A 27,552-nucleotide genomic window follows, 5' to 3' on the forward strand; every position below is an offset into this window, starting at 1 on the left:
ATTTTGTATTTGCTTTTTTTATGTGATACTTTCTTCCCTGGGGCTCCATTTTTGTATAACTATAAATAAGCTATTATATATTTACTTTAATGCATAGAATATTACTAATCCAATTTAAGTCACAACTGTAAACATATTCATTGAAAGCAAATGACTATTGAAACAGCTGCAACAAAAACCATTCATCTGTATGATAAAAATACTGTAGAAAAGATTTGAGTACTTCTGTGGTTAAACTCTTTGTATACTGCACCTGGACAAAGTGCACTCCTTAGCAATATGGCTGAAAGAAAAATTCAAACAACTCAGCATGAGTAAATAATAGCTGTAACATTGGTGTTGCATATTGCTACCCTTTGCAATTGCTATGTGTACACAATTTCTATGCTATTCAGTAGCTCAAAAAATAAAAACCTGTCACATTTCCAGGCTTTGTGTCAGCTTGCCCCCGTTACAAATTTACCTGTAGAGATAAGAGTCAACTTCCCATTCTTGCAAAGGTTTATGCATGTATATAATAAAAAATGCCAGCTCTTATGGTTAATACAGATCTAGTAATTAGCCTGGAAGGAAGGAAGTGCTGAGAATTGCAAATCTGGAAATATAAAAGACCCAAATAAAACTGACAGAACATGCATTGTATTCTGGAAGTAATAGAACACACTAGGAATATTCTAATGTCACACTATACAACATTTCTCATTAAGGATCAAGACTTGCACAGTATGGGCTCATTGTGTGTAAATAAGACGGCGCCTGTAACATGACATTTAATTAGCTTTGCCATTATGTTAGCCCTTCTAGGGTTTTTTGGTTTTTATTGGAAAGCAATTTACAAGGTAAGTCACTTGCTGTAAGCAGTCCATCAATTCAGGGTCGAAGGGTAAAAAAGGACATTTCTCATCCCCAATCTTCCATGCAGTATGGGATGGCAGGAAAAACTGATGGATGAGCCAGCAGCTGGATGCTTAGCAGTCCGTGATAAACAGGAAGAATATAAGAACATATTAGCATCTTGTCACACATGTGCCTCCACCTCCTAGCATCTCCTCACTCTGGTACACCTCCAGCTCAGCTACCAGTAAAACATCCCCCTATTTATTGCAGCCCACTCACAATTATCCCTGAGCTCTGCTGTCACTTCTCATGCATAGGACCTGCAAGGTGTACCTTTCCTTAAATCCTGAGCTCTACTGTCACTTCTCATGCATAGGACCTGCAAGGTGTACCTACCCTAAAATGCTGAACTCTGCTATCATTTCTCATATATAGCACCTGGATGGTGAACCTAACCTGAAATGCTGGAATCATTTCTGATGCATGGGACCTGGATGGTAAGAAATCCCACCTGAAATCTTCTGCTGTCATTTCCTAAACATAAGATCTGGATAGTATACCTATTTTGCTGAAACCCTGAACTCTGCTGTCATTTTTAAACATAAGATCTGGATATTATACCTATTTTGCTGAAGTGCTGAACTCTGCTGTCTATTCTTAAACATAGGATCTGGATAGTATACCTATGTTGCTGAAATGCTAAACTCTGCTGTCATTTGATTATATCTGGATGGTGAGCCTATCCCCTTTAAATTCTGGACTTTGCTGTCATTTTTAGACATAGGATCTGGATGGTGAACCTATCCTCCTTAAATTCTGAGACTTTTGTCATTTCTCTTGCATAGGACCCCAGGATAGTGAACCTATCCTGAAATGCTGAACTCTGCTGTCATTTCTTAAGCATGGGATCTGGATGACATACCTATTCTGCTGAAATTCTGAACTCTGCTGACATTTACTAAGCATATTATCTGGATGGTGAGCTTATCTTCCCTTAATGCTGAACTTTGCTAATATTTCTCATGCATAGGACCTGGATGGTGAGCCTATCCTGCTGAAATGCTGAACTCTGCTGTCATTTCCCAGACAAACAATCTGGATGGTGCACCTATCCTGCTGAAATGCTGAACTCTGCTGTCATCTCTCAGACATAGGATCTGGATGGTGCATGTCTTAAAATGCTGGATCCTATTTCTCATACACCCCTATCCTCCTTGCATCATGCATAGGATGTGGATGGTGTACCTATCCTGAAATGCTGGATCTCGCTGTGGTGTCTCATGCATAGGATCCTCCTGAAATGCTGGACAGCGACAGGCTGCTCTTTTATTAGGTTTCCTAGGCGGAATGGAGTCTGTTCTCTTCTCTGATCAGTGCCTGCTGCAAATCCCAAACGTAGACAAGGCTGGAGCAGAAAGAGTGTGTTAGCAGAAGGGAGTATAAAAGGGAATAAAAGCAAAAGAAGAAGGAACATCACTAAGAAAGCAGAAGGGAGGAGAAGGAGAAGAAGGCTGGCCAGTGATCAGTAACCAATCGGAGCAGCCCCAGTGAGCTGCAGCAGCTGAGCAGACAAGCTGAAGCTTTAGGAGTTGCACAGTGCTGGAGTCGCTTTCCTCTCTGAGGACATCAGGGCAGCTGTGCTGAGATCACTTACAAACTCCCCATTTTCTGCCTCCAAAAAATAAGTTCGTTGACACCAGTTAGGGCAAGTCAGCCAAGGTAAGGTGAAAAATAAAACCAGTGCTTAATTATTTAAGTGTGGATCACAGGACTGCAGCTAGAGAGAGAGCAGCCCTGGTACAGTCTGTGCATTCATTTGTTACTGATCATCATCAGCTTGTTCTTTATATATATATAGTAATAGCCCTGTTACAGCCTGAGCTTTTATTTCATACTGATCATGTTTTACCTATAAAAAAATGTTTGCTTGCTAAAGTCAGGATCAGCTCAGTAGCAAACTGTGCTATGAATGTACAATTCTCTCTCTAGACATCGTGCTACAGTAATATAGTAGAAACAGATACATGTCATGCAGAGCTGAGATCCAAAACTGCTAGACTTGCTTCATTTGCATAGCCTGAATGCTATAGAAGCTGCTGTGCTGTGGATGCATGGGGGGGATTCATGTATTCAAATAAAAATAAATGTTTTGCTTTTTTTGCAATGAATTGGAATGAAATGTTGATGAGCAGTTATTTAGTAAATAAAATACCTGAACAATAGGCAAACTTCCACAGCTGACTCCTTGCCATGTCAGTGGTGATATAGATGTAGTGCAGGGGCAGTATCATAGACTATTCTGTTTGTTCGTGCACTGGATCGTTTGTGGAATGTGCTCAGCAAACCACAGACACTGATAAGAGACATGGAAGCTGATCGTTTGCCTGCCTGGGTTTTATGGTCAAGATATGCAAGCCTACATTGTTAGAAGATGTTAACAAGGCAGTGCTGGGACTAATCCTACTTGTCTGCATTTGTGATCCATGAAAGTCTTAATTATTTATTATTATTTATCATTACAATAAAGCAAGTGTCTATGACAATCATGGGTTAACAACAAACCCACACACAACACAAAACACACACAGATATTCTCATAGGTTCTTTAGAGATGTCTGCTGGATTTAATATATAGACATACAGTTTTAACCCAAGCTATAGTGAATTCACCTCAACCTCATGTTTACCTTATTGTGAAATCCATTTAGGCATTGATCTTAATATTTTTCCAATTTGCAAATTGTCATAAGCAAGTGTAATAAAACTGTCATTTTGTCATGGAACAAAAACCAACTTGATGAAAGTTGAAAAAAATGGGACTGTTTATACATGTTTCCTGCTGTGGTACCAAAGAGACCTGCTTACATATTTCTTGCCATAAAGTATCAACTGGGAACTTAGGTTAATATAAATAAATATAGAAATATTTATATATATATAAATATATATATATAAAAATATAAAAATAAAAATAATATATTTACATCTTTAACATAGTCATAACATCAGACAAATCTGATAATATTACTCATCTCGATATTCTTCTTATTTTTTTTAAATTGGCATCATGTTCTATAAATATATGTGAATATATATATATATATATATATATATTTATTTGCACTCATTTCTTTCTGTCTCTTAACCTTTCAAACCATCATCTTTACAGAGAACCCAAAAATATATATACAACACAAATGTTGCCACAATATATAAGAAAATCATAACTATTCTTCAATAAGGAGTAAACATTTTTTGCATGTTGTATTTTGTATATCTTGTGGCTCATTCGTGCACAGATTTTTTAAATAGCAGAACTTAGGTGGTCATAGTTACTTTACAATATACCGCTCAGTAGGTTTAGAAACAAAACATTAATAATACAGGCAAAGACACAATGTAGTAAACTAGGTGGTCAGTGGTACAAATTTGTGAAGGTGTCTGGTATTATAGGATTTAAAATTATATTGCAGATTTAAGCAGTTTATCATTTTAGAAACAATATCTTTCCCCTTAATAGGTCATATAGCTGACTCTGTCTTTATGTTTTATTTATGTTAGATTTGTATGCCTGTCTCCACTTATTTGTATACATCTTGGATTATCTCTTTTCCCTAGGCCTTACATCTCTCCATTTCTGATCCATGCCTTGCTTCATCTTTCTGTGCATGCCCCAATCTGTATGCTTCACACTTCCCCTTCTGCTTAACACTTAAGTACATCCAAACACTAGAACAACAATTTACTATATTTCAGTCATATTTTACTAGTCCTCATAATATTGTGGGTGCAATATTTTTACAGGCTTTTTTTAATTTGTATGTGGTGACCCTGCCAGTAAAACATTTCCTGTCCTTGGACAATGGCGCTAACTCACTGGACTGTATCTATGGAAGGACAGCATTGTCATTCGGACAAGAAGGTCACTTCTAGGATACTTTCCCCACTCTTCTTCTACATTGATCATTGGTTTAATCCAAGAAGAATCCAATTAGAGGAATCCAGGAGGCAGAGGGCACAGAAAGTTATAAACTCAAAAAAAGAAAAACAAACTCAAAAGTAATAAATAGTAGAAATTTACTGTTAGGCAACCCTCCACCACCACCACATCCCTTTCTGTGTCCTGGAGTTCAACATTAAGGACAATGAGGAAAATGGGAAAAAAATTGTATTCTCAAGAGAAATTTTAATTAACCTGGGTGGGAAGAAGCTGTATGTTGGTGATCAAAAAGTGGGTGGGCCCTAAATGGGTGGGCCCTAAAATGCTATCAGCTTTTTCCTGCCCTCCTGTGCTTTCTTCTACTTTCCAATTACCACTTCCTTAGCATGACCATCATTTTTGTATTTTAGACCCAACTGTCCTGTGCATTGTGACCCAACTTTTTAGTAACCATCTGAAAACAGCCAGGGGATTACTGAAAAGTGTCCGGGGGTGTGCCTGTTACAAGGCGCTGAGGAGAACACTGAACATTGTGGTGGAACAGAACTGGGAAGCAGAAATAAAGTGTGGGACAGAGCCTGTAGAGTAGCCAGAATTTAAGTTCATGTATTTAAACATTTAAACATATTATTTGATCTGTGTCATACTGCTCCCCACTCGAATACTTAGCAGTAGGCTTGGTGTACAGCTTTGGGTCTGTGTCAGATTTGACATAAACATTGTTCATTTGGCTGATGTTTGGCGATCAGATTTACTAACTTTTATTTTTTTGTTTCAACTGTGGGAGTAGTATGCTCTAGCTGCTAGCTGGATTTGCTGGGCTTTACGCTTTGCATTATTGTCTCCCAGCTGGATTCAAATCAAGGGCACAATGTACAAATAGGAAAATCCAGCCAGCTTGATCCGCTGACCTCCATGCTGTACCTGTCATTGGCTGAGGTTGGCAAAGGTTTACCTATCTATCGCCAAAGACATTCAAGTAGAATTCAAGTGTAATTTATGCCAGTACAATAATTCTACTACTTGATTCCACCAAAATTGAAAGAGGTCAACTTTTGCAGATTATTCACTATATGTATTTTTACACTTCTGTATTATGTGTCCCTGCCATTGTAAGTCTAAATGCTACCTCATTTATTACCTAAATAACATTAAAAAGGTACCCCACTTAGCTGTAAAATAAAGGTTTGGTGTCTTTCCTATGTTGTCCTTCAAAGCTTTCTTCCTTATTGGACAGTGTTTTTTTACACATGTGGGGATGATCCCTGGCCCTTTTTGTTGAATATAGCTGCTCTTACAAGAACTCCAGAGACCAGCATACAAAGTAAAATATAGCTATAGAATCAGCCTAAACATCAGGGTCAATTAGGTCAATATGTTGATGAACCCAACAGGGAAATTTGGTCAACATAACTGAACAGCTGTCCGACAGTAAGGGATGCAAACAAAACCAAAGAACCTATATGTAAATTGGATAAAAGGCTATATGTTTTGATATATTTGTGTTTAGAAGCTGTAACCAGCTTGAAAGTACCTTCACACCTACCTTATAACCAAAGATCTGTCATCCAGGAGGAGAAGTCCACAATCTCTGCCAGTCTCAGTAACCAGGTCATGCAAGTTGAATATATGAATATATATATATATATATTTACTGAAGAGAACAATCCTTATTCTGTGTAAACATTGATTTATTTTATACTACTTTATACAAATACACCATAATCCGCTAAATATGTAACGAGAACAGTGTACAGTATGTGTATGTATATATATATATATATATATATATATACACACTGTACACTGTTCTCCCTGCCAATTTTGGTGGTTAGTGAGCTGAGGAGCTGAGGAGTTAGGTCACAATACAGCGGTCATCACAAATTTGGGAAAAAATACTGCTGTACATTGTTATATATGTATCATACAGTACAAATATAACTATTTCACTGTATATGATGTTATTGTATACTATAATATATACATTTTAGGACTGGTGGTACTGGTAAAATCCCCAAGTGTCCAATGAGCAAACTTTGTAAATGTATACATTTAGAACCTTTCTAAAAAAAGTGAATTAATATTTATTCAAATTACCAATTGTGCCATCCTATTAAACACAAATTAATAAGTAATTGGCTTAGATTAATTTGAAAAAAATCTGCTGACTTGTCAAGGGTGTTACATTACATGTAGGTTTAATTACCTTACAATATTGGTTTATATATTATATTATAAATATATATATTCTGCAGTATTGGATAACCATACAATTTCATTTAGTATGGTAAGATATGGCCTCTAAGATATCTGTTTCAAAGGCATGGTTTAGTTATAAATAGGAATTTAGAATGAATAAATTGAACACGAATTACCAATGTAGCAATTATATGTTTCTATATTCCATCCTGATGTTTTTTTTTTTATTTGTATACATAGAACTGCAAAAAGATTGTGCTTTCTTAATGTTCAGAGGCTTCAGAATTTCAGTAGTATAGATATTCAAACAAATCCAACAAATATTCCGTGTTTACCTTATCAGCACCAAAACATGGACTCAATTTTCTCAATGGTAGTGGAGCCTTGACATCTAATCAAATCGCTTCATAATTTATATGTACTGTAATTTTGTAACACTGTACATCAGATTATGACATCGTAACATGTTGAAAGCTCATCCCAGAAACTGAGCAAAATTACTTTTTTATTGGCACCACATAGTGGCTTGAATCACTTTATTTGAGGGTGATATGTGCATACAAGATAAAATAAAAACATACATAGAGATATCAGGCAGTTACTCAAAAACAATTATTTTGGATTTATTGGGCTTTAATAATAAAACATGGAATCTGACATTACCTATTGGAAATCTTCCAGGTCCATGTGTTTCATGGGCAGTAATGTCAAAATTCCTGTTTTGTACAAAGAACCCATAGTTTCATAGTTCTTTTACTACTTCATCCTTTGGAGTTTATTTACTAGTTTGTACTTCAAAGAATGGGTTCTCCCTGCAGAAGGTACCCAGAAATGCATAGAAAGAGCATGTAGGCCATTTATAACACTGTACTAATAATAACTGAGCAGTTATGTGCTATTGTAAGAGTAGATTATTGGTGGGATACCATTTCCAAGAAGCTGCTCATAGTATTTTCACAACTATGTTATGATGATTATTTGGTAGTAAATTCTATCCAGCAAATCTAAAAAAAACAACATGCGACTGCTTATGTTGTGAGATTTTAATACATATTTGATGATGTCACTTCTGTTCACTGTTCTTCTTCGATAAAGTTGAAGTGCACAGATCTCCTTGCTTCTGCCTTTATCAGTCTATGGATATTTAGGCACCCTTCTAGCAGTTTGAATATTTCTCATCATTTGTCATATCACCAGTCATCAGGAATGGAGGTCTGACATGAGGATGGAAAACCCTGTTTGTACTAAGAAGGCTGCCGCCACCCAGTAAGGAACACATGTGGAAAATCATTGTTGGTGCAAGGATCAGCTGCAGGCTGACCACATACAATGCTAAAGACTAGTCCTTTCCTTACTTCTTTTGGTGAAGCTTTCTAAAGTTCAGATCCTCTTCTCATTTTTTAGATGATTGTAGACAATTTGATTAACATGCCAGTTTATTTTATCACCCAAAGACTCCAGTGATGAGATCTACCCAACAAAGTGTTATTTTCTTACTTGGGGCTCTATTCCCTGGTGGGAATCAATTCCTTCCAATAAAACATATGGATTTAGAAGATTTCCACAAGGGAATGTTTGAGGGAGAGTTTAATAAATAGAACCCTTAGTGTTAAGCCATACAAAATATTTAAATGTGAGAATTTTGAATTTTGTTTGAAAAATTACTGTAGAACCTTCTTTTCCTATAACTAATCCAATTTTATCTAGGTTCTGTGTCACCTGAATGAGGAGCACATTGTATATTATTAGCAACATTAACACATTTTCACCTGTAATCTGTATATAAATGTTTCTCAGCACAATCTGTAAATTATATCTACTTTGAGAGCCCCCGGCTAACACTTTGCATGGCTGGTGGCTCTAAATCCCATCTGTCAATGTTATAGGGCAATGTTATGGTTAAAATATAATGTGCAAATGTGCCAGATGTTAATACAAAAAGTATTCATGAACAGGCAAATTAATGCTTATATTAATACAATTATTATATGTATATTAATAAAATACAATTAATACAATACAATACAATACATAAGGGCAATTCATAAGAATTCAAGACCAAAAACTTCACAATAACCATGCAGAACACATGGGTAACTAATGTTAGTTTATATATGAATTTCTAAATATTTTAGGATAATAATACTACATTTTAATATCTCCACTTATTCCCAGACTTACATATAATTACATAGTAAGGTTGAAAAAAGACATAAGTCCATCAAGTTCAACCGCTAAGGAAATAAACATATCCCAGATATAAAACCCTATAAGACATAGTTGGTCCAGAGGAAGGAAAAAAAACCCTGGTACAATTTGCTCCAACAGGGGAAAAAATTCCTTCCTAATTCCATGAGGCATTCGGATGTTCCCTGCATCAACAGTCACTGGTATTTTTACTTTAAATCCTTAATACCCAGTTATATTCTGTGCTTCTAGAAAAACATCCAGCTTCTAAGCAATCTATAGTAGTTGCTGAAACTACTTCCTGAGGGAGCCGATTCAAAATTTTTACAGACCTTACAGTGAAAAATCCTTTCCTTATCCAGAGCTTAAACTTTTTTTCCTCCAGACGCAAAGAGCACTCTCTTCTCTCAAAGAGTGAGAGAAGAAAGTCCTCTATATGGACCCCTTATATATTTATATAGGGTGATCATATTTTTCCAGGGTAAATTGTTTTCATGAAAGCTCATAAAATTCGGTCACTTAAAATTCAATCATTTCTTACAGTCTCCTAAGAAAACAGAAAAAGATAATGTGTATTGTCAGGCAAAGAACTGTGGTCTGTGATTATGTGTAAGAGTTACATTTTGCAGTGGCTATACACTTATTAAATACATCTAGTATTAATCTCTGAATGTTACTTGATTTGCACCTCTTATAATATAATATAATATAATAATATAATGTATTGCTGCAATCAGATTAGGAGAGGGAGGGTAAGTACTTGCGTTCCATATTTTTTTTTTGCATTTAAATGTGATGACAAAAAATATGCTGAGAGACCTGAAGATTTTATCTTTGTGCTGCATTTCCCTCATTGTCTTATTACTGGTTGGAGCCAGGGAGGTGACCAGGTTATTGTTTAACTGCAGCAGAGAGACATGAGGACCCTTAGCTGGCTGTACTTTCTGGAAGAGCTGTATAAATCACAAGATTGTGGACAGGAGAGGTTACTGATATTTGAAAGCAGAAAAACATTGATTTCATCTACTACTTTCATGTTTCGCTACTTTATATTCTTTACTGTCAAGGAATAAGATCGGATATCATTTTGAGAAAAGGTGTTTCTGTATTGTTCTTTTTTCTTGCAGACTCTTGTAATTAGCTAATGTAGCAATATAATTGCTACATTATACATAAAGAAAGCAAACACCCCAGTAGATGTATAAAAATGTAAAATATTGTTTCCATAAGTAATATAATGATTGTGTGCAGTAGGAGAAAATCAATGATAGGCATTAAGACTATAGTACCAAGTGGATTATAATTCTGGTATTCATCTACAAAATTTAGACTAAGAACTTTATGCACAAAATAAGGGTCAGTGACATTTTTATTATAGGGTATGTGTGCGGGCTTAGTAATATGCTGACCTCTCTTATATCTTCTGGAGAACCTAATGAAAAGGCTGTACTGTCATAGTTCTAAAATCTGGTCCAACCCATTTTAAAATGTTACATTTTCTTTCCTATCCAAAGCACATAAAGTTGCCTCTCATGTTTTGTTTTGTTTTTCAAAACATAAAATAAATCACATTGCCTTTACAGCCAAACATTTAATCTGTGTACTGGACTTTTATTTCCCTTATATCAAATGTCATTACTGGACGATTTCAGCTCAATTTCTGTTGTAGTGGCAGTCCAATTTATTTTCTTAACTCTTAGCCTCAATTATAATAGTCACCAGGACAAAGAGAGAAGGTGAAATCTCATACACATAGTACCATAAACACAGCAAGATTATAACCCTTTCCTATTCAAAACTAAAACACATTATAACCTTATAGCCACTTAAAAACTCCAGCTGGCAGAGTGGGATCCTACATAAGTGTGTGCGTGTAGACATGATAGAACAAGTGAAAAATAGCAGTTCACTAAATAGTGTTCACTTCTTATTTCAATGTGCCTAGGCAAATCTGTCACATACAGTTTCAAAGCTGGAGATTTAGGGCACTGCTACTACTGATATTTAAAAAAAATTACGGATGGAATACTGCACTTCCCACTATTCTATTTGGCATGAAAGGCCAAAGCTCTATGTTTACCAAGATGGCTGCATCTAAACAGAAACACACTGTAGAACAAGGAATGGTAATCTGGGAATGGTTAAAGAAACAACTACATAGAGACCACTGGCAATACCAAATAAACAAGCTTTTAGTGGAAATGTAAAATTGTTTTGGTACGTAAAGGGGTATGAAGATACAAAAGCTAATAAAAATTATCAGACAACTTTAGAAATAGCTTGTTCAGCACATTATCATACATTTTAAAAATAAGATAAAACATGTACCTGTAAGGCTGCGTACACACATGCAATAATTGTCAGTGGAAAGGACTGATCCACGATAGATTGTTTGATGATTGTTATAAAAAAAAGTGCACAACTACTGGTCAACGACGCTGACGAATGGGGAATCTCGCTGGAAACGAAGACCGTCCAGCGGATCTGATTGGGCGATGATCGTTCGTAATCTATTGTGTGTACGGTCGTTCAGTAATCGTGGATTGTTCTGTGATGCACTTTCTTCTGTATGTGGCACTTCCTGCATCGTTCAGTCGTATCTAGTGTGTACATTATTGGTGGATTATATTTGAAAGATCGTATCATTACAGCATGTAAAGAATTGTGCACAATACGCTTGTTCAAAATTATCGGTAATAATCGTTGATGGTTCGTTTTCAAACAATAATTTTTGCACGTGTGTACCTAGCCTTAAATGTAACATGTATGAAAGCTGTTTTACATGTACTGTTAACTTTTCTGCGTGTTTTGTATGCATTTTGAATCACCAAAATTATCTATTTTGAGCAGGAAACACTGATAAAGAATTGAAAATTCTGCAATGCTTTGCAAATTTTTTTGCATCAATGGAAACTAGTCTAGACAAAATTACTGAACATACTGCAAGTAGCAATGAAGAATATTAATTAGTTTATACAATATGTGTTCAGTACAAGTGTTCTTTAAATATTATAAGGTCTTTTACTAGTTCCTGAACTTGTCCTCAGGGAAACTTTAATAGAAATATGGATATTTCCACCATAGCACAGGTGAATAAATCAGTATGATGCCATGAAATTGACTTATAAGTCAGAAATACTTTATACAAGTGCAGAAGTACTTTCTGACCTCCTATGCTCTCTTTGATATTAACCTTTATCTATGTAATAGCCTCTATAGCATCCCAGTGGAACTATTATATAGGGTGTGGTGTTTTGTTTTTGTATTTTTTTAATTCTTTTCTATTTAGGGATTTATGAAATGTTTTTAGTTTAATCATTTGATCTGCAAAATTTTCTTTTCCCTGCACAATTACCATTACAGCTGTTTTGTAGCGTGAAACAAAGATTCAATGTAGAGCAAATGATCACTTGCTATGGAGCTTAGCATTGAAAGTACAGAAATGAAAAATGTGCATTAATTAAAAATTTAATTACAATTTAAATTTACATTTTCTTTCAATACAGCACAGAAAATAGCTGAACGAATTTAATATAAATTAGGCTGCTTTACAAGCTATTTATTAATGTATTTATTATACTGTTACATACCATTTGACGCAATTTATTGACTGCAGTTAGACATGTTTAAACATGTAGTTCTAAAAAAACTGGAGAGACAAAATTAGTTTATTGTTTTATTTAAGTTTCCCCCCAAAAATAATTTCCTTTAGGCTGGGTTCACACATTTGCAGCTCATTGTTGTGGAGCATGAATGTGTATTCCATTACACAGGTCATTTAAATTACTGCGCTGAAATGACCACAATGCTTGCAAAGAACACAGAATACACTATGGTGTAGCAGAATGTGGAACATTGCAGCACACATAAATTTAAAGGGGCATAGAGTGGTTATTTATAGTTAATGACACCACAGCAATGTGACACAACATAACGTAATGTACACAACTATACACTGCAATACTGTATGTTATTTCACACATTGCAATGTGCATCCTATATATTTTGTTGACTGAAACTAGTCACTAGGGATAAGTGGGAACTACAAAAATCTGAACTGTTGAGTTTTGAGCAGAAATTATTTTCATTGAATTATTGCAAGAAAACAGAATCCGATATAATTAACAGACAAGGCAATGACAATATTTTTGTTCTCTTTTTAAAACTTTAAATGACAGATCCTGTGCAATGCAGTAAAAGCACCAACTTTGGTTAGTGTGTCACTCAGGACTCCCTGTGCTGTTACTGCAGTGCATGTGATTTATCCTTTGGAAATGGGAGTTACCACCATCAGTTAATGGGTCAATGTAACTGACATGATTCAAATGAGTCATGATTCACAACAATCCAGCGTAATGTAAGTGTATCATAATGCATATAAACAGGAACATTAAAATACATGGTAATATTCAGTAAATAGTGCATTGCAATGCATATTAAAAATGTGTGACAAAGCATTTAAATGTTTAATTGTCTATAAAGTCCTTATCAATTGTATATACAGTACTGTAACATTAATCTAAAGGCAATTCTATAGGCTGATTAAATTGTGTGTGCGGCCAGAAAAAATGCAGATAAAATGCTTCATTCTCCTTACCTTAGCATAGGTAATAGACTCTGATAACTTTAAAATAAAGAATCCCTTATTTAACAGTACAGGTATCAAGCACAAATGTATACTTCACGTCTTACAACAGCTTATGGTCTAATATATTAATAAAATTCTGTGCTTAAAACAGAAAATATATTACAATAAATACATTTCGAACATTTTACAAGTGTAGCATTATTTGACACATTACATACTTTATTTTTGCATAGACTGTATTATAGATTCAAATGGAATAAACAGTTCCAGAAACTATATTATTTAAAATAAATGTCAAACACTTTTATTAAATGTAATCAAAAAGCAGTTTAAAAAAATAGTTAATATCAGGCAATTATTGAAAGTGATGTTGTTTTAAGTACACTTAGTATAAAGAATATGTATAGGCTATCTCTTCTCTATTTCTTCTGAATATATAAGGGAAAATTTTACACCTCTGTTTATATTTCGTTGTGTCTGGTGGGGGTGTTTTTTTTTTTATTTCTTGCCCCAGTGATGCAACAGGAAATGATAGGAAAAATGTAAGTAAGTTTAGATTAGCTTTTTACCCCAATATGCTCGGAAGCCTTGTTATATACTCTATATGCACATAATGACTGTCATGCCTAAAGTTGTGGAGCTATTTATAAAAATAATTAAGCACACAATACAATTTCAGAACTGGTATGCTGACCTCTTTAGATTTCAACAACCATGGGGCTAGATTAAAATCAATGGTGTTATCTGTAACTGGGGCCATAAACTAAATTGGGGGGGGGAGAGGACCAGTATGGTAAACAATGATATCAAAAATATAAATTGATGTAAAAATAAAGAAATATATATATATAAATAAAGAAATATAACAAAATACAATAATGTATCTGAACCATACATAGGGCTTTGGTGACTGTCCATCTTTTCCATTATATTTTCTGCTTTATATAAAAGAATTGTGTATGCTATTTTATCAGAAGTATTGCTTTCACTTATTTTTTAAATACAAAAAAAGTTATCTGCTTCAGAGAAGACTAAATATGATCTTAGCACATTCTGTAAATATATTGTACATTTGTGTTTTTTATCAGGCCTTATCAATACATTGATTTGTAATACTGGGTAATAGGCATAGTCTAATAAATATCAGAAATTATGCTCGGCAGAATGAAATTTGCTAACACATAAAAACTATCTGCAAAAACATGTTTGCAAAAACATTTATGTAATACAATATATAAGTTACTTTATTATCTATTTATGGAACAGAATATTTTAGCTCTCTGCAGTGCATGCTGAGGAAGCTAATAGAGTCCATTTGAGCTGTAGGTGTCATGCAAATGTAATACAAACATCTATAATGTATGCTTATATAGAATCTTGTTTATGATATATTCTAATACTGTTCCTAAAGTCCCTCCATATTAATGAGTTTATGTGAAATGGTTGTTTTATAAATAGCTTTAATTCTCAACTATCCTGCTGGTCATTTATTAAATCCACTACCACTAGATAGGGTTTTTCTTCTGTATCTTCAGATTTGCAATGAATGCTAGTATAATAAAATGCAGAATAGTATTTTAAAATTACATTTTAAATAAAACTAATATGAAATCATGCCATCATGACATTTCAGCCATGTTTTTTTGAAATTTACAACATGGAGGGAAGGTGGAGGGAAATTAGAAAAGAATCATAATGTCATTCTAGATATTTCGCTCTTACCGTGTTTCCCCGATGATAAGGCATCCCCATCAAATAAGCCACCCCCCGATTTTTGCTCAAACAATTAAAATAAAGCACCCCCGCAAATAAGACATCCTCCGATACCTGATACTGTGTGCCTCTGTGTGACTCCTCGATGCTGACTGCAGTGCAGAGTGAAACTGAAAGTACCTTCAAAGGACAAGCAAGCTGCTGATCCCTGCCCTAACAGAGTCTGTTACCCGGCCGTAGAAGCCAAAAAAAAGTGAGTCAGTGATCAGAAGGGGACAATCAATGTCACATGAGTGATCAGAATGGGGACAATCAATGGCACATTAGTGATCAGAAAGGGGACAATCAATGGCACATGAGTGATCAGAAAGGGGACAATCAATGGCACATAAGTGATCAGAAAGGGGACAATCAATGGCACATGAGTGATTTTCAACAATAAATGTGTACTGTAGTCTTCTTCATGGAAAAATAAGACATCCCCCTGAAAATAAGACCTAGGGCATATTTTGGCATTTCAAAAAATATAAGACATTGCCTTATCATAGGGGAAACGGGGTAGCATTATTTCAGGTGGTTGGTGGTGGTGTGTTATACTTCAACAGTAGGTTGATCCTCCATCTGACTATCTGATTATTTCCTTATGCATTGAAAACCACAACTTGTCTTTAGATGTTTATCCTCTGAGTAACAGATGCTTTACATTACACATTTCTAGATATTTAATGCTTGTATTGCATCATTATCACTTGTGATATTCTAAGGAGAAATAACACAGGAACAAATGCTCAAACCCCTCCACATGCTTCTTGTTGGTTATAGGCATAATATATTATAAAAAAAAACATATATGTGGTCCATGGGACCTTATTTGTGTCTTCTGCTAGACATGTAAGAAATTAGGTACATTTTTTAACATTTTTTGTAGATTTACAGGTAAGATAATTGGCTTGGTTCAAATATACTATTGACCTCCTACCCAAAACTAAAAAATAGATGGTCTAAAGGAGATCCTGGTGGACCTGGTATGTTTAGATGTAAATTAAACTGTTGTTCTTAGAAATCTTAATGTCTCACTTTTGAAACATATGATGTTTTCATTTAAGGTGGTCATCAAAAAGTAAAAAAAAAAAAAACTTTCTGTTAATTTACTATACAGAATCATCTGCTTAAACATGTTTAGAACAAAAGGTGTACCATATAATGTTATTAACTAGTGAACCAGATTGATAATTAACAGGACATCCCAGTGGAGAGGTAATGAAATGGCTCAAATTTAATAGTCCATCAATGTGTCAGGCTGCAAATGCTTCTCATAAACTAAATATCCAAACTGTTTATTTAGTAAAAGAGCTGAAATCACTTAACAAAAAAAAGAAAAAAAAGAAAAACTGCACTAAAGGCACACTATGCAAATTTGATTAAAATGATTGCTACTTTACCTAAATTGCATCCTCGTCTATTGCACATTCTATAAACATTATGCCTGCAATATAGAAAATTGATTATTTTTTATGATATAATAGTTGATGGTGGTTTTTCCCACTGTATTTTGAAGAGATACATAAACCGTGTACAGAATGCTGCTCAATAAAAATAAACTTGAAATTCATTTTCCCATTTAATTAAAGCTATAAAGTTATATTGATCATGCAATATGTCATTTGTGCAGCAATTTTGATACATTTAGAAATATATGCATTGAAAAGAAAAGGGAGGTAACTTCGTGGATAATAACACACAAGGATATATTTATAAGAGGTTAGGTAAGAGTAGCAGATATGTAGTTCTGCTGTATGTGCTTCTGTAACATAACAGACTTTTATTTCTTTTGAACAAAGTTATGCTGATAACAGATTGTTTCTAAGAAATTTTAGTGTGACAAGTGCTCATCTCATATTTTTTTTCAATACATTTTTAAATAAAATGTCCTTCTTAACCATTAGATTATTATTTGCCTTCCTAAATGAGACAAATTACACTAGAAGTAGTGGCTACTGTTATATAATACTGCCAATTTAATCACAATACATGCACATACTGTAGTCTCAATTATCAACAGTAATGAGATTTCAGCCATTCTTAGTATTCAAGATGAAGACATTTCTGCTTAGTTATTAAACTAAAAAGACGGACATTATACTAATGTTGCTTTTAGAATATTTGTTCAGAACAACCATTTTTCAGCACCTGTAATGACTAGTGATTTGTAATAAAGAATCTCTGGTGCCCATGCTATTTATCTAAGATTCAGGGTGAATAGAATGTATGTGATATTCAACAAGTACAAAATTGTGAGTCAGGTACTTTTCCCAAACATTGTTATACAAGGAGAAATATATCTTGTGTATCGTGCCTTCTCTTCTTTTTTTACGACTACACCCCTGACCACCACAGATTCTGCTACTAGAAAAGAGTAATTACAATTCAGAAGTATTTACTTTTTGAGTTTAGAAACACTTTAAATTTGAGCATTTGTTTTTTAAATTTTGTTTTGACTAATGGAAGCAGATCTGACACCATTTGAAAAGAAATGTCCAAAGGTAAAAGTTTATCAAAAAAACAGTTAAGGTGCCCTAAAGTTAAATTGTTCCAAATCTTTTTCCTAATCTTGGACTTAAAGAGGAACTAAACTGAAAACAGCAAAAAAAAATACACTTACTTTCAATCCCGCTGGGCAGTTCGATCCAGGGGTGCCCTGCATCGGGTCCTGTGTCGTCCCGGCATCCGTCCCAGGGCTTGCACTCCGGGCGCCTCCATTTTCGTCTCTTCCTCCAGGCACAGGATCGGGTGACGTAGGATGAAAAAAAACTTGCCGATCTCACTGCGCATGCGTGAGATCGCCAAATTTATTTTTCTTTGCACGAAAAGGCTCCTTCAGCACATGCCCAAGATGCTCGGGCATGCACAGAGAGAGACCCCCGGGATGCATGATGTAGGTATCCCGGAAGGCTTTGCGCTCTTATTCATTCTTGCCTAGGCAATCGAGATTTAGGGGGGGAAAAAAAAGGGTGTTGCACTTATAAAAAAAAAAATAAATAAATAAATTTTACTCTACGTAAAAGGGTAGGGTACCCTTTTATGTAAAGTGAAAGTTCTGAGTTTAGGTACGCTTTATTGTTAAACCTTGATATATGTATACTTTATTCTTTTAAATGTACATGATATCTCTTGCCTAGCTGCTAGAAATTGTCCAGAACAGGATGCCTCCAGGTACCGAAAGCAAAGATGTGTTGTTAATGTATCTTTAATATATATAATCAAGGAAGGGTCTCCAATTATATTATGCAGACATCATCAAAATAGGTATGTGCTTCTTTGAACCCAGCCATTGGCAGTTTTTCAGGAATGCCTACAGAGGCACTTTGAAGTGATGAACTGAATTATTAGCAAGGTGAACTCTGTCCCTGCTGGGAACAATGTCCCAAAGGTCATCCATATTTTAAAGAAAATGCTATTATTATTACAAAATGATGAAAATGAGGTTAAATTGCTCATGTAAAATATTTCTGAAAAGAATTTCCACAGTTTCTCTTGACATGCTTTTGGTTGGATATTTGGATGTCTTAGATATTTTATTTTTTCTTCAGCAATCCATTTATTTTACATTGCCTAGAGTTTCAGCCAGGTCTCCAAGATTCTCCTAAATTTTTCTAATGGTTTTCTACAGTTTAACCTACTTGATGTCCATATGTAGACAATAATATTGCAGACTGTGGGGTCACAAAACCCTGTGTGAAGCTTTAGTACATAGCAAATAAAACATACAAACTTGTGAGGTATATGAGCACAAAAATGTAAAAGCATTCTGCTTTTTTGATTTCCCACACAATCTGCTGTACAAATCAAAAATGTTGTTTACTCCTATGATTAATACAGTACATAATTATTATTAAACAGTATTTATATTGTGCCAACATATTACACAGCACTTTACAGAGTCCTTAGTCATGTCACTAGCTGTTCCTTAAATGGGCTCACAATCTAATGACCCTACCATATTCATATGTCTTAATACATATGAATATGGGAAATTTTGGGAAAAAGACAAATAAACTGTTCTGTAAGAACAAAATATTATATATATATATATATATATATATATATATATATATAGATATGGCCTAATAAAGTCATTTTAATAATAAGGTCCATAAAGCCCTTGAAGAGACTATTAGTGTTTTTTATTATGTCGGACTACTAATGACCATCCTTTAATGACTGCCATTGTTTTACAATTAGATAGGAGTTCAGCAGGGTATCTCATGATTGTCCCCCCCCCCCCCCTCCCCCCTATAAAACAGAACAGGCTCCTTGACTGTCTGAATAGCTGTTGTTCCTTAAGTATCACCCAAAACAATCATTAATGATCATGTCAGGATACAGTAATTGCAAGTGTGTATTTAGCATATGACATCAGCATTCTTCCATCCTCATTTGGAAAGCATCTCACCTTACATTAATGGTCTTCATGCAGCTGAAATGTCAAAGAAAACTCCCTGAAGTAAGCCAGGGTATGGAGTCTCATTTAAACTCATTCACCTTTGTTCAAACATTTTAGATCATATGGAGATAACACTACAAAAAACTAATAATAGTAAAGTACTGTAAAATGTATTTATAAGTACAGATAAAGCAAGTTCATAGCGCCTCCAAGCAGGGAGCAGAGCTCTGTGAATACATCTTATCATTACTAATTGTTAGTGTAATTAGTCTAGAGGTTACCAGGCAGGATTTACTTGCTGCTTGCTTTGAGCGTTATCTGTATACAGTGTACATATTACATGATGTACTATAAACACGTGAGTGCTTTTAACTGTTGAGTGGTTTTTAATAAATTTTACAATACTTCAGTATTGGAGGCCTTATTTATCTCTTTGCAGTCTAAAGCTGCATACCCACGTGCAATTATAGTAGTTGGAAAGCATCTTTCATGATCCTTTCCGACGACTAAGGACAGCACGATTCATGAACGAGTGCTGTACATACATCACCATTCTGCTCTATGGAGAGGGGAGAGAGAGAACGAAGAAGCGCTCTCCCCCTTCCCTTGCATTATTATCGTTTGTCGTCCATCGTCTGTGGATCGGCCAGATTGTTGTCCGATATCGGCCCTGAGCTGATTATCAGGCGAGAACCATTGGATGTGTACGTAGCTTAATTCTTGTTCGGATAGAGATGACTTGGAGATTCTTTTGACCATTGAATATTGAAACTACTGTACTATTTGGCTTATCTTTTTTTGGTTACTATCTGTAACTATATGTATGTACTCAATTTTCATTGATTCAATTAGATGTGTGAATCAATTTTTTCTCTTAATGCATAGATTTTGTAATAGAATCCTATATAAAAATGTGTGAATTATGAGTAAAAGTTGGGTTAAAAACTTTTAAAAATAGGTTTATTTTAGGGAGTCACATAATATTCTAAAGGAGGGGTAAAGCATGGGTCATTTAGGAAAAATATCGAATCATTTTTAGAGGTGCTCAGAACAGTAATATTCAGATGTGTGTCAAATGTGCTTGGATCATTTGAGAAATCTAAGCAAGAATAAATGCAGGTTCAGTATGGTTGAGCCAGTCTGGCCACAGGGACAGTTAGCATTGTCTAGCAGCCTGTTGTATCTGTCAATTACAGGTGTAGCAGGGCTCGGCAAATCCAGCAACTGGGTTTACATATTGGTAAATGACAGATACAGAAGTGCTCAGCCAATCTGGCCAGCAGACAATGACAGTTGTTATCATCCGGTGGCCTGCTTGGCAATGACAAGTATAGTAATATGAGTAAAATAAGAACTCAAATTGTTCAGAATCTGACTTCTGATCTGAGATTGAAATAGCTTTGACTAGGAATTGACTCTGATCTGGGTTATCCAACCACTGTTAATAATTTCTACATAATATTACAACAAAATTTCAAAATAATATTTAATTTACAATTATCTTGATAAAGTTGGACTTAGAAATACAAAATTCATTATCATTTCCATAAAACAATAGTCTAATCTTACTAGGGTACAATTAAACATTATGCATCTACAAACTGATATCTCATATGTATACAAGTATATATAACAAAAAAAAAGAAACCCAGAAATGAGAAGATTTTCCAACAGCTTGGCTGAAAAAGAAACACAATAAAATATAATTCTATTCTAAATACAGTATAAAAATCTAGCATGTTTTGTAGATACATTTTGCTCACTGCAAATTTAGTGTGCTTGATAAAATGCTGAACATATAACTTCATTTTCTCACTTAATTAACACATTATGTAATACATCTATTAATCTGCTGTTTTAGAAATAAGTGAGTTTAAAGAATAAATGTATTTTTGTCTACCTATTCAACACCAGCATTTCCTGATAAAACATACCTATAATGCTAATCATGGGAGATGTTGAATGTGTGTCAACTCCAAAATATTTTTATCTCTTTAGCCCAACTTTAGCTAAGCTTTGATGGTAAAACTAATCAGTATTGTGAACTGCTTTTCTAAAGGTTTGGACCATTCATCCAGGAGAGTCAGGGCACAGGACTACAGTTTTGCAGCGTTGTAGGTAGACCACACAGTGAAGGTTATTAAAGAGATTTATTTGAAGCATGAAGGTGTCCATAATAAAGATAACTCATGTATCTAAGCATGAACCAAAAATTCATGCAGCTCATGTGTCTCACCAAACCCCTGTTTAGTATGATGTAATTTTCACTTTCCTGCTGCATTTGGAAACAGATGGGCATATAATTGCAGTTGATTTACTATATATACGATATATTTCACAAATGTTATGTACTCCATCTGTGCTGTCATTTTTGCTGTTGCTTTGTAGCTAGGTCAGGGCGTGTCAACCCATAATTGTACTTTAAAAGGTGTTGGAACCCCTAAATATAAAAAAAATCAGGAGAAATGAATACAAAACAGTAACTACATACAAGTTATCTTATTGATATAAATAAATCATTTACCTGCATTGAACTTGTGCATAACATATTTCATGCCTGTTATTTAATTGTAAAAAAGTCTCATATTTAGCCCATCCAAAAAATCTCCTTTTAGATTCCCCCATCTTGAATGTGTTGTCAGCAGCCCTAGCAATCTCAGAGCTGTCCTGTAAGGTGGAACTAAACCCTATTAATACTCACCTGCCCTGTTCTGTTCAGTTTGCCTCTATCTTCTCTACCTTGATCTGATTTCCAGCCATCTTGGTTGGTCAGGCCAGAATCTGGAAGGGAAAGCCGACATGTTCATTCTGGCAACCAATGAAGCTCAGCAATTTTGACAGCTGAAGCGAGTGATCAGGCAGGTAAGAACGCTTATTGCAGAATGGACAACACCTGTCTGATTGAACCTTAGTTCCTCTGTACGTGATACTCTATAGTATTCCCCCTACAGTAATCAGAGAAAGAGGTCTATGATGTGCAAGGGGCTGTGCTTTGGAATTGCTTTGGAATTGACTAGTCAAATCTTTTAACATGTTCATATATAACTTTTTTTTAATGTTTTTACCTACCATTGTATACGTTGATTACAGGTTGCAGTTGTATTGGTACCAGGAGACAATGCATTGGATTCTGAAGATGACATTCACAATGCAGATAGAGCATTTTCGTTTAGCTTAGTGAATAAGATGAATTTGTGCAGACTTACATTCATGCACACGTAGGAACCTTGCTATTTTATTATCATTGCACATGATGAGGCATTCTTTGCAAAGTGGATTTTCATTTTGCTTCACCTTGTTAAGTAAGATAAGGGAGACTTCACATTGCAATTTAATTCACTTTGAAAATCTAACTGAATTGTTATTCACAAGGTTTATTTAATCTGTATTATCGTATGTCTACTGTGTAATGAAGAATAAATACACATGAACACACACTCTTTAAAAACCAATCAACAACATGTCATTACTCACATAACATTTGAAAACCATGTCGGTATATGTGTTAAAGAGTTAAAAATGTGCAGGTACATTCATTTCCGTATCTTGGTGCATTCAGCATAATGAGTTACTGCTTGGCAGACATTATTCTGTTCTATACTGTAAAATGTAAAGATATCAGAAGTCACAGTGGAATTTTCTGATTCCATAATGCAAGAATGAAATCAGGTTTTATCCAGACCATGTACCACTGAGCTGACAAGTAATGTTCTTACAGTGCATGCATTATTATTTCTGTTCATGCAAAACTTTTACTTGCTGTATGGGGATATTCTACAATACAGAAGTGTTTTACCTTCAGTAACAACTATACATTTGTTTCAGGTGAACAAAAAATAAAAGCCAAGCTGATTTAGCTAGTAGGATACTAAAACCCCAAAATGCTTCCAGCTGTCAGTTTAAAAAATAATAAAAAAAACAAATTACATCCTTTTTTAATTTGACTATTGGTAAATAGAGAAAGTGTATTGAAGTAGAGTTTTAGTATTTTGTAATGATCTGCATCAAGGAAGCAAATCATAAAACAGTATTTCTCTTTCTCTTCAGTCTTGTATATCAGGTAATTTGCATGTGATTGGTGTGGTGCTTAGGGATCATTATGTTCACATCTGAAACTTATGGACGCTAAAATCTATCATTATCAAAATATAAAGAAATATAAAGATAAACCTATCTCAATCCCAGAGAGAATAAAGCAGCACGTACAAATGCACAAAGAAGGTTTATAGTTGCATAAAAAAGTAACATAAAAGCAATGCTAATATGAAATGTATATTACAATTATACAAATCAAATGGGGACTAGTGATTAATCACTAAGGAAAATGTTTTGACAATACATAGTGTTCATAGTGACTTTATTGTGCTGAAAAGTGGCCTAAGGAGGCATGTGGAAAAAGAATATTGTTCAATTTACAAGGCACATTTGCCATTGTCCTTCTACACACAAAATATTTAAACTCATTATAGTGTCATGGTTGAAAATCTCACAGATACAGATAAACCTAATGACAAATGATAATTTTCCTTTATCTTTTTTATTAATAACATCAATTTGACAGTGTCATTTCATTTCAGGTTATTTGACCTGCTGTTGACCTCCTTCTAACCTGCATTTGAGCTGCTTCAAGCCTGTTTTGTATTTTCTCTTATTAAGTGAGAATGCAAAACTTGTTGGAAGCTAACAGAAGCCTGTCAACATGTGAAGGTGATCTTAACCTTATATGAGGAACCAATGCCACAGTATATGTACCAATGGCAGTATAGTACCTTTTACATACATTAGTGTAGGTGGAGAATAATGCCCCTTATCTAGGACAAAATAATGGCCACATATACTTGTAGGTCCTTACATTTCTACTATTTTAAGCTAGTGACACTTGTTTCTATCAGAGCACCCTCTGCAGCAAAAGGCATCTTCACTATATAATACCAATCTCCCCATCTCTCTCTTTCTCATTCAGACATTTGTTAGAGTGGTAACACTTTCAATTGGCATTTTTCAGTGCTCTACGTCCAATTGGATCAGTTTGGATTTGTTTCAGCCAAATTGTCCTTGTAGTAGAATTTCAGCAGTCTTTACATGGAAATTACACAGCGCGTGAAAATACATTGCCCACTGCAGAATCATTTTCCTGAAAATTTGGTGCTCAGACCAGTATTTTATATACAAACAATGATAGTGAGGGTGCTACAGTGGCAGGAAGGGTTCCACATCTGGTAATTACATTTTGTCAAAGGATGCAAAATAAGGATTAGTCACTGACCTACAATGTGCTTTTGTTACGGAAATCCTAGTACTGATACATTAATATGCAATGAAATATTGCTTTCCTCCCTGGTGCACTTAAGTGCTAATTGTCTCACTGAATGAGTTAAGGCTGGGTTTATTATTAATTGGCAATATTTTCAGCATGAACAATCACTGTATTTCACCAGAAAAGTGCTTGTTGAGCATTATTGGGACATTTCTATTTCCTTTGTGATTTGAATTGTGCAGATGCCTTAAATCATTACAATTTCCCACTGAGATTTGCAGCACTAGGGACCATAGCGTAACTACCTAAAATCTATGCATTTGATATCAGATATCAAACAAGCTAGAGAAAATCAAATATGTACTTGAAACAGAACTTTCTTTCCTACCAATGAATCAAACCATGTCAAGGAAATGAAAAAAATAAATACATTTATGTGTATCTCTACAATATATATATATATATATATATATATATATATATATATATATTAATTAAAATATTATATAAAGTTATTTTATGTATATATTTTTTTAATATATTATCTACTTCTATCTGATGCAATCAAATAAACATACTTACCTGATAGCAATTTTTTAAATACACTTGCCAGCTCCAAATTTGTCACGTGTTGTTATATTCTTTTTTAAATTTCCTGATCTTAGTCCGTGTTGATTGCCCATGAAATTGGATGGGAATTGGGGAAAAGAATATCTTGGTCATGTTACCCTGTATGTAATGGTACAACATTAAGATGGTTCTCACAATGCCATGAATGTTGCTGCAGATGGTTTGGAAAGGGTTTAAAAAGTGGAATATAATACTTATATTTTTTATTGCTAGCATGATTTAGGGAGCAATCTATAGTTTAACAAAGTTATGTACTTTTTTTGCCTTTGCAGTGATTACACTTAATTAGCTACTGAAAAAGAGTTAAACATTGGCAAAATTGGACAAATTGTGAGGGATTTACCTTAATTGAGAAGCTTGTAACTAATGTACATGCTGGTTGTAAACCAAGCAGCTTTCCCACTGGGAATGTTACTGTAGGCTGCTTGCTATGTACTGGTAAATGGTTCATTTAGGTCATTAACACATATGACATTGTATGTGTTGTAGCAATGTAAAAATCAACTAAGATAATGTAAATTGAAGTGTGTTAAATTGCCCTATTGCACAATAGGTCAATGTAGTCAGCCCCCACCCACCCACCCACCAGAGTAGCAGGATTTATAGTGGCCCCATTATATTAGAGGTCAGTATTACACCCTTATTACATTTAGGATACAGACAGTAAACTAAAAGGGTACTAAAAGTGTGCCAGACAGTATACTTTCCCTGGCACAGTGTTGGATTCCAAGTTACATTGGCAATCAATGAAGAGCCCCCAGTTGTATTGGCAGAAGGTTATTGCCCACAGTTGTATTGGTGGTCAATTTAGTTCCAGTCTGTGCATTTTCCCAGGCACATCTGTAGATAGGGAAGTGTTGCCAGTTATGTATATTACTTCCAGTTATTTTGAGTCAATGCACTACCTTTAACTACAGCAGTGTTAGTGTAGTGTTAGTGTAGTGCCTCCTCTGGTGGTCAGTGATTTGTTGCTTCCTTTTGTGGTGGTCAGTAGGAACTAAAAAAATTATGTAAATTAGTGTACCACCCTTAATTACAGTAGTGTTGGTGAAGACCCCAGTTTAGCATAGCAGCATGGTGGCTCAGAGGTACCATTCTTGCCTTTGCAGCACTAGGTCCCAGGTTCCAATCTTGGCCAGGACACTTACCTTCATGGAGTTTGTAGGTGTCTGCATGGGATTCCTCCCACATCCCAAAGCAGTAAGGTTAATTGGCTTCCCTTGCAAATTGACCTTAGACTACATTAACGACATATGACTTTGGTAGGGACATAGAGAGACATAGATAGGGACATAGAGATTGTGAGCCCCTTCGAGAGACAGTGACATGGCTATTGACTTTGTACAGTGCTGCGTAATATGATGGCACTATATAAATAGAAGGTCATTGGTTTGGTGCTACTTTTCATTGATAGCTCAGTTGGAGCTAAGCAACTCAAGATCAGTGTGTTACTTTCCCAAGAAGCTCCAATTCTTGTGCTGTAGATTTTGATGAGATATGTAACCACCAGAACTATGCAGGCATTGTGAATCAGGTGATCAGTTTACCTACAGGTATCTGAGATGATCAAAATGTAGATCAAAACTTGAAGGCAGGTAACTTATATTCCTGGATGTGGGGATTTACACTTGCCACCAGAGAGTGCTGCTTTAAAATTTTAGTTCTTAGGAAACGTCATTACAGTTTTTTTTTTTGACTGAAAAGAAAAAAAACACAAAAGAATGCCTTTTCCACCTGGAATGAATTTTCTATTTAGA

General features: G+C 34.9%; 1 protein-coding gene across 1 annotated transcript in view; it reads left to right on the forward strand.

Moving 5' to 3' along the window:
- Nucleotides 1–1,876: 1,876 nt before the first annotated feature.
- Nucleotides 1,877–27,552, forward strand: part of CDH18 (cadherin 18) — a 327,191-nt gene continuing 301,515 nt past the window's right edge. Inside the window, exon 1 of the mRNA XM_072411849.1 lies at nucleotides 1,877–2,556. The gene's annotated coding sequence lies outside the window, so the exon portion shown is untranslated. The remainder of the gene's footprint in view (nucleotides 2,557–27,552) is intronic.

The sequence above is a fragment of the Pyxicephalus adspersus genome, chromosome 5 (genome assembly GCF_032062135.1).
Source record: "Pyxicephalus adspersus chromosome 5, UCB_Pads_2.0, whole genome shotgun sequence".
Lineage (NCBI taxonomy): Eukaryota > Metazoa > Chordata > Amphibia > Anura > Pyxicephalidae > Pyxicephalus > Pyxicephalus adspersus.